This window comes from Marmota monax, unplaced genomic scaffold (genome assembly GCF_021218885.2).
Source record: "Marmota monax isolate L192 unplaced genomic scaffold, Marmota_monax_Labrador192_F-V1.1 WCK01_AAM20220418_F8-fsc00091, whole genome shotgun sequence".
Taxonomy (NCBI): Eukaryota; Metazoa; Chordata; class Mammalia; order Rodentia; family Sciuridae; genus Marmota; species Marmota monax.
The window spans coordinates 934,453-943,075 of NW_026692434.1; the positions used below are offsets into that span (position 1 = coordinate 934,453).

Sequence of the window (8,623 nt, forward strand, 5' to 3'; positions counted from 1 at the left end):
ATTTGACCTTTGGTTATTTGGAATTGGCTTACTTTGCTTAACATGATATTCTCCAACTCCATCCATTTACCTGTAAATGCCATAATTTCATCTTCTTTAAGACTTAGTGATATTTCAGTGTGTATATATACCACAATTTCTATATCCATTCATCTACTGAAGGACATCTAAGCTGTTTCCGCAGTTTAGCTATTGTGAATTGAGCTGCTCTAAATATTGAGGTAGCTGTACCCTTGTAGTGTTCTGAATTTAAGTCCTTTGGGTATAGACCGAGTAGTGGGATAGTTGAGTCAAATGGTGGTTCCATTCCAAGTTTTCTAAGGAATCTCCATTCTACTTTCCCACCAGCAATGAATCAGTGTGCCTTTTTCCCCACATCCTCCTCAGCACTTATTGTTGCTTGAATTCTTGATAATTACCATTTGGACTGGAGTGAGATGAAATCTGAGTTTTGATCTGCATTTCTTTAATTGATAGAGATGTTGAACACTTTTTTCATTAATTTGTATATCTTCTTCTGTGAAATGTCTGCTCATTTCCTTAGCACATTTATTGATTGAGTTATGGGTATGATTACATGAATGGTGTGAATCTACATCATGTACAACAAAGAAATGAAAAAAAAATGTGCTCCATTTGTGTAAAAATAAAATAAAATAAGTTAACAAAAAGTAATTCTCAGACCTGCAGAATTTCCTGAAACAATATCTCTTGTATTTTTAAGGTGTATTAAATCTCTAGGGTTGTGATCACGTAAGTCACTTCTAAAAAAAAAAATCACCTCTGAACCAATTTAAACAAATAAAGTGACCTATTAAAAGAAAGCTACATGTAAATGATTATCAACTTCAGATTTAGACATCATTATACATTTATACATTAAATGAAATATAAATAAATTTTATCAGAAAGAGATGAAAATGATAATTATTTTGTTCATAAGCGTGATGATTGGGTGTTCAAGCTATTGCATGAGATGTGCTTCCCTCTAAACTTTGTTATGACATTGATACATTACCTGTCTGACATGAACTTAAAAAAAAAAAACAAAGAGATGAAAATGAAGTAAAAATAGGTATGAATGTTTTAAAGAAAATGAGAAAGATTTTAACTAATACTAAATATAATCAGAACTTGTATTAAGAGAAAATACATGTAAAATTATATTTTTCTTTTAATTATTCTGTTTAACTGACTATTTCAATATTATACCATATAAAATGAGAACATCATAGTCCCAGAGTTTAAAAACATACATTAGTTGCTATGTCTTGTGTTGTTTTGAATGGGGTTTCAGGGTTATTTTGATTTTTTTTTTTTTTTTTTTTTTGCGTATTTTCAATGTTCTCTCTATATATTTATTTGGAAGCTTCAGATTTTTAGACAATTGTAGAAGCAAATAGAACAGTTTTGGATAAATTATGTAAAATTTTGAAAAAAGAATAGGACACAGACCAACAATATTTTTATAAGTGTGCGTAAATATTTATTAGATAGAACTCATGCATTTTCTTTCCAGGTTCACAGGAGCCACTTTTCAATCTTTTAGAATCCTGCTGCTTTCCACAAAAGCCTAACTACATGAGTTATAAAATACTTGATACTCCTTGGAACATATATGATGAGGTAAACCTGAATATCCTACCAAGTTTTGTTTAAGGGCATCCACTGCCCTTCTGTGAGATGACTGTGCTATGTCATTATTGTCAGGAAAGAGTCTTATGTGCAGGTGTTTTGACCCCAATCAGCCACATAAGAATGTTCCTTAAGCCCAGGACACTCCCATAATCAAGATGATAAAACTTCACATTGCATATGCTAGAATTATTTCATCCTATGAAGATATTTTCTCCTGTTTCAAACTTAGTGTTACTTTCTTCTCTTCAAGCCTCAGCATCAATGACCCTCAGTCACCACAGCTTTCAGAATTGACATGAAGAGGGCTAAGGGTTGAGATCTTTCCTTTGCCCCTCAGAGAGGGCTACCTATAGGAAAATTGCCCTGCATTACATGCCAGGAGAAACTAGGTATCCATTAGAGACCAGGGCACACCATTGAACCTGATCGTGCTTTCAGTTCTCCAAGGTAAGAATTGTTCAATTCAGTGCTTGATTGTGTTGTGTTTTCCTTGATGAATCCAGTACCCAGAGATTCAGTGGACAGACAAGTTTAAGTTAGTCCCCTGGGATTAGTAACCAATGAAATGTTTTTCTCCCCGAATATTGATACCTGATACACTGAGTTCTGCTAGACAATAACTGGTTATACAATAAAACTTTATAATGATTACTTATCTACTCTTCTTTAAAAGATCCCTACCATAAATATACTCAAACTAAGAGTGTAGACTCCTATCATAGCAGAGCAAAAACAAAACAACACAATACAATACAAAACAAATAATCAAAGAGAAATGAAGCTTCCTGGATTCAATTATATTTAATTTACTCTTATGGCTCTATGATTATGGTGAATGGATCAATTTTTCCTGTTTAAGCTGATAAAGCTCTTTGCAGAACCTATACAAAAAAAAAACGTGTTTTAAAACCACTTTTCTGGAGTACATATTTTCTTTACTGTCAACTTTATAACCTCAGGAATAATACATTTGATACTATATTTTGGTAAAATCTACTCTCATGTAAATGTGGAAAATTTACAAAATATATTGAGGGATGAAATAACGTCTGAATGGAGGGCTAAAGTACAGAATGCAGAAAAAAAATTTATAGTAAATGGCAACCTTAATAAAAATATAAAGCTTCTAACACTTGGAACATTTAAAGTTACCATAATAGGAGTCAACATTGTTTAGTGCCTAATGTATTTCAAGACAGAAGAAAGAAAATTCTGTTAGGTTTCTTCTAAAAGAAATATTAAGTTCATGTGAGGAGTTGCATTTATAACTTGACTGTAATTTTGGCACAATGGATGTCCTTTTATTTATTTTTTTCTCCACTTGTATACAGGCCTATATACAAATGTCTGAATAAAACCCACAAAAAAGGAATAATAAACCAGGAAAGGCAAGAAGAAGTAGGAGAAATTACCTTCTAGTTTATTTATTTATTTTTAATTTTCTTCATTGATATGAGAACAATCACTTGGTCACCTGGAGTAATCAGGTAGTTAGCAGGGAATCCCTTCTTGACAAGTCAGTGAAGATTCAATCCTGACTTGCACTGTGTTGTCTGGGGCTGTCTGACTGAGTAGGAGACACTCTCATTAACATCTCCACTCTGACCCATCTGAATCCAGTCAATGTCATGATGCCAAGTCTCATAACTCAACTCAGCTTGTAAGAATTCCCTCATAAAAATTTAAAGATGTCATTTTGCAGGTCAAAAATTCAAATATCAGCAATTTTAAAACTAGATCATTAATATCTTTCCTTTTCATGAAATAACAGTAATTGACATTTTTGTAAGTATTATTTTGTCCAGTGGCTTTGTTATAGTTTTAAATGGATATAAAGGCCTATTGACCTAGAATTATTCTTCATATACTAAGAAAGCATATTATTTTGTAAATGGTTCTATAAATAATTGTTAATCAATAATTACATCTACAAATAAAAAATTACTTAATTTACTAAAATTTTAGAGTGCTTATTGGGGAGTTTATGTAAGAATAATATTTTTAGACATTTATTTATTATTTCAAATACAGATACTCATATGCAGCCAATGTTAAGTATAGTTTTCTGAGTGATATTATTGAATATTGTTGGTTAGAACTTTATATAAAAAAAATACTGCTAGATTAAATTTAAATACAAATCACCGAGCAGATGTAAACTATTATCTGAAGAAACAGAGGACTGATATTTGGAAATCTCACCATTTGGTGGCATATCAAAAAAAATTATACTTCTTAAAATGATTTTAAAATTATAGAATAATTCTGTATTTGGGGACTCTGAAGTGGGCAGATCCACACCTGAAGTAAAAGTATCTTTTACTTCATTTTACAAAATATCTTTCAGTATTCATAATAATGTTAGGAGGCACAACAAATAAGAATTTATTACTATCCTTTTGAAAGTGTTTTTTGATAATATCTAAGGAATATTTTTTTCTTTTTTATTATTTTATTTTATTTATTTATTCTAAATAGATATATATGACAGCAGAATGCAGTTGATTCATCATACACAATTGCAACACAACTTTTCATTTCTCTGGTTGTACAAAATGTAGCATCCCACCGTATGTGCAGGCATTAAAATAACTAAGGTGATGATGTCTATCTCATTCCACCATCTTTCCTGCACCCATGCCCCCTTTCCATGCCTCTGTCCTGTTTTCCCAAAGTTCCCCTATTTTCCCCATGGACTCCCCACATTATGGATCAGCATCCACTTACCAGAAAAAAAACATTTGACATTTGGTTTTGGGGATTGGCTTACTTCACTTAGCATGGTATTCTCCAACTTCATCCATTTACCTGCAAATGCCATAATTTTATTCTCTTTTAATGCTGAGTAATATTCCATTGTATGTATATATCTATTTCTTTATCCATTCATTCTTTTTTAACAAGTATGCAGATGTTATTTATATGGTCCATAAGTATAATATAATCATTATTTGAGTTTTACAAAACATCAAATATAAATAACCTGAAATTGTAATAATACACAAAAATTCTTTTCTTACACAGACATACCAGGCAGTACAAACTGAAAATCTGAGTAAATTAACATTGTTTTACATTAATATACATAGTGCCAATTAACATTTAAAAACAAGTTTCAATGCATAGCACTTGATATTTCTTTGAATCTGTTTCAGTTGGTTAAGAATATGAAAATGGTTAGATCTAGGCTAAAAATAATTCTTCTTCTAGCCAAAAATAAAGGCATAATATTTATAACCAGATATCAACTTTACTAAACCACAATATTTTTGAACTATTAAATGATACCTAAGGGTATTTACATTAAAAAGGCCACATGCATTGTGATGTTTCATCTCATGACTGGTTATGCACACACTTTATTCAAAGGGTTTTAAAACTATACTCCTACTTTCAATACAGCATACGCCAATGTTCTAATAGTTCTAGCAAAATGAATACTTTCAAAGGGAGCAGAATCATTTTCAAGTCACCGTTACCATTATTTTCCTTTTAGAACAAAGGACTTAACAAATCTGGTTCTACCCAGATGAACTAACATAGTAAGAGGGTTTCTGCTCAATCTAATGCTATAACATCATCAAGCTCTTCTATCTGCTCTGTACATGACCTCTTTGCAGTGACATTCTCCTTCTCGTCTAATTTCCTCTTGTGACTTCTTATTTCTTCACTGACATCAGCATTATTTGAAGGACCTTCTTCATCTGAATCAACTATGAGTACATCATCTTGCTCTTGTGTAGTAGAGGTGGAAGGCTGGGCTCCATCATCACTGCCATTGGTAATGCTTTTGGCAGCATCTTTACTTTGTTTGGGCCCCACTTTTTCTGGGCCATCATCAACAACTTCAAATTCAACATCCTTTTCTAGGTCTTCACTATGAAGGATGATGATCAATAAAGTGTAGTCCTGAAGGAAATCATCTGCTTGCAGCTGGCTGCCATTTCTAATTCCAAATTCTGACAACTTCTTATGATTATTAGCTTCTGTCTCTCCCTATTCTGAAGATATTAGGATTGTTCCTTTCCCATCTTCAATTTGGACATCTGGTGCTACAATAGCAAATTTTTCTTTCACTATCTTATCTTGTAAGGTGAAAAGAGTCAATTTGTGGACATTCAGTCATAAATTCACCCCTGGCTTGCTGGCACACACATAACAATTGGGGTTGGAGGATCCAGTGCACAAGGCACAAGCAACTTCTTTCTTGGGTTTGGTTGTTTATTCAAAAAATGTTCTACAATGGTCTATTTTTCCTGATAAAATCTTCAGTCCTTCCAATACTATCAACCCAGAAATCACTGCATTAGTAGTAGCAATAGCAGGAATAATGTTCCCTGCCATTGATTTTACATCAAACCTGCTCTTCATATTCATACTGAAAATATGCATCCTGAGATTTGCAGCAGAAGTGATAAAATCCATTGCAGATGGGTCATCCTTATCCCATATGAGCTCAGCTCCATCTCCTTTTTCTGCTAAATGAACTCTCAAAAGTATCAATGCGCTTTGAAAAAAGAGTTGCATAGCTCTTTACATCTAGAACCTGCTGGTCTTTCAGACCCAGCTGAGGTTCATTTTGTTGATCTGATGGATTAGATTCTTCTCCTTGACTCTGTACTTCAGCCCAGTCCAATGGAACAGGAGGTTTCCTTTTCCACCATAGTTGATCCACTACCAATAGATACCTGATATCATCTTTAAAAAGCTTGATAGAAGTTTAACTGGATCATATCTAGTTGATTTTGCCCATTCCTTTGTGGAAATACGTTTTATGTCACCATCTTCATTAGATGCTGGAGCTCTGGCTTCAGCTTCTGTTGGTTCCCATGCAGCTTCAGGGTCAGCTCTGTCAGGTGACACTTCCTGATCAGCATCTTCTTCCCCAAACAATGGGTTGAACAAATATTTTGCCCAAACAATGTGACACAATGAATAGATTCTGAAGGTGTGTTATAAATCCTACAGCCAGGAAAAGTTCTCTGGGTTGGCTTAGGATGACATTCATAACACTCAGTCACACCCTTTTTTATAGTAGTTACTTGTCTAATATGACCAGCCAGCAGTCCCACTCTCAATAAGAGGAACATCAACTGCCAAACATATCCTATTAACACGGTTTCATGCAGCTCTGTTATCTAATGCATTCATGACCAATATAAACTATCAAGAAAATTCCACATTATAGTCTGGGCTGTGCCTTTGATCGTCCAACATGGTTCTTTTGAAACAAAAACTGTCTGTTGAGGTTCCTGACACAGTAGTGTCTAGATCAATCATGTCAATGTGAGAGAAGCCGTGAGCACAAGGTTCTTTAGGAGATCCCAGCCAATGTTGCCTGCGCCCACCACCAGCACCTGGCCCCCATCCACTGCCTGGGCCAGCTCCTTGGGAAAGCCCCTGAGACAGTGTCAGTGCAGGACATCCATGAGCCACAGTGGAGGCAGAGGCCTTTATCCATTCATTCTAAGGCATAGTTTTTATAGTGATTGAAATACATATAGTGTATTTATATTTTTCACATGCTGATACATATGTAACATTGACATTCCATTTCCATCTAATAGTAACTTATACATGGAAAAATAATAACTGATCTTGGTTTCCTCTTGCTGTTTGAGAGGGGTGCTAGTAACAAAGCAGCTTTTCTAAATTCCACTATCCACTCATCTTTACTGGCATGTGTGTGTGTGTGTGTGTGTGTTTATTTAAATTGATATTTACAGTTAATGGTTCATTCTTTGTTGTTAAAACCTAAGTTTAAGAAGATGTGATCTATTCAATTTCTCCTTTGTGAAATAATGGTTTTAATGTTTGTGTCAGGTGTTTTCTTTCATAGTGTCTTGAGCAAGTAAAGTTAAGTTTTTGACTGCTTCCCTGTGTGTGTGATGTGCTGTTTGTTGGTCCAAACTTCAAAACACACATACAGTGAGTGACAAGTAGTACCTCTGCCTGGTAGGGCAGTGAAAAGCAGATCAATTAGTTAGGTTAGGGCTTCCTGAAGGAGAGTGACTTCTGGTTAACTATTCTGAGTTTACTACTAGAAGTTTCTGTTAGGCATCACAGAGCCTGCTCTGTGATGATGACAGAGTAACTACAGGTTAGTACGGAGAATAACACATACCACATGATTTCATAGGAGAAATGAATGACCAATTTCACATGCTTTCACTTGTCAGTTCAGGGGAGGCTGGGTGCAGTGCAGTGCAGGCTACTTATTTAATACCATGTCATTTGGACTTTTAGGAACTGTATTGGCCCATCAAATCTAGAGTCTAGAGAGTACTCTTGAGTCCCCAGAATATATAGCAAACTACATCTCCAGAGATTTATAATCAAACTATAAATCTCTTTCTAATAATAATCACTAGTTTTCAAAAAACAATTGCTCTCTCTACTGTTTTTCTTTAGCTCACTTTAATTGCTGTAATTTGTTTTTCATCCCCACAGGTTTAAGATTCTAGGAATTATCAATTTCATGTAGCTCAAGTTTCCTGGACTATAAAAATTCATTTGCCTTGATTAATCTGATTAAGTGGAATTTTAAACTATGAACCAAAAAAGTCTTGTTAACATCTTCATGAGACATGTATGAGTTAAGAGTCCAAGGTCTACAAACAAGAATAGGGCAGATGGGTGGGAAGGGAAGGGAGGGGGCAGGGGGTTAGCAATGATGGTGGAAAGTGATGGACATCATTATCCAAAGTACATGTATGAAGACATGAACTGGTGTGAACAAACTTTATATACAAACAGAGATATGGAAAATTGTGTTCTATATGTGTAGTAAGAATTGTGACACATTCTGCTGTCATGTATTTAAAAAATAAAAACGACTAAAAAAACCAACAACTCTATTGCTCACTTTCTATTACTCACTTAACCTGCTCCAAATTCAAAGCATTCAAGCATTCTGAAAGCAAGTCATGAAACTGTGTTAATTAGGCACATTATATTAAGAACATTCAGTCTTCTCTTGGAGATT

General features: G+C 34.2%; 1 non-coding gene and 1 pseudogene across 1 annotated transcript; one reads left to right on the top strand and one right to left on the bottom strand.

Moving 5' to 3' along the window:
- The first annotated feature begins 923 nt into the window (after window positions 1-923).
- Window positions 924-1,028, top strand: LOC124091835 (small nucleolar RNA U13). Its single transcript, XR_006851445.1, has one exon. It is a non-coding gene; the product is annotated as a small nucleolar RNA U13 (small nucleolar RNA).
- A 4,168-nt stretch (window positions 1,029-5,196) lies between these two features.
- On the bottom strand, window positions 5,197-7,867 carry LOC124091829 (SUMO-activating enzyme subunit 2-like; annotated as a pseudogene).
- Window positions 7,868-8,623: the final 756 nt, after the last annotated feature.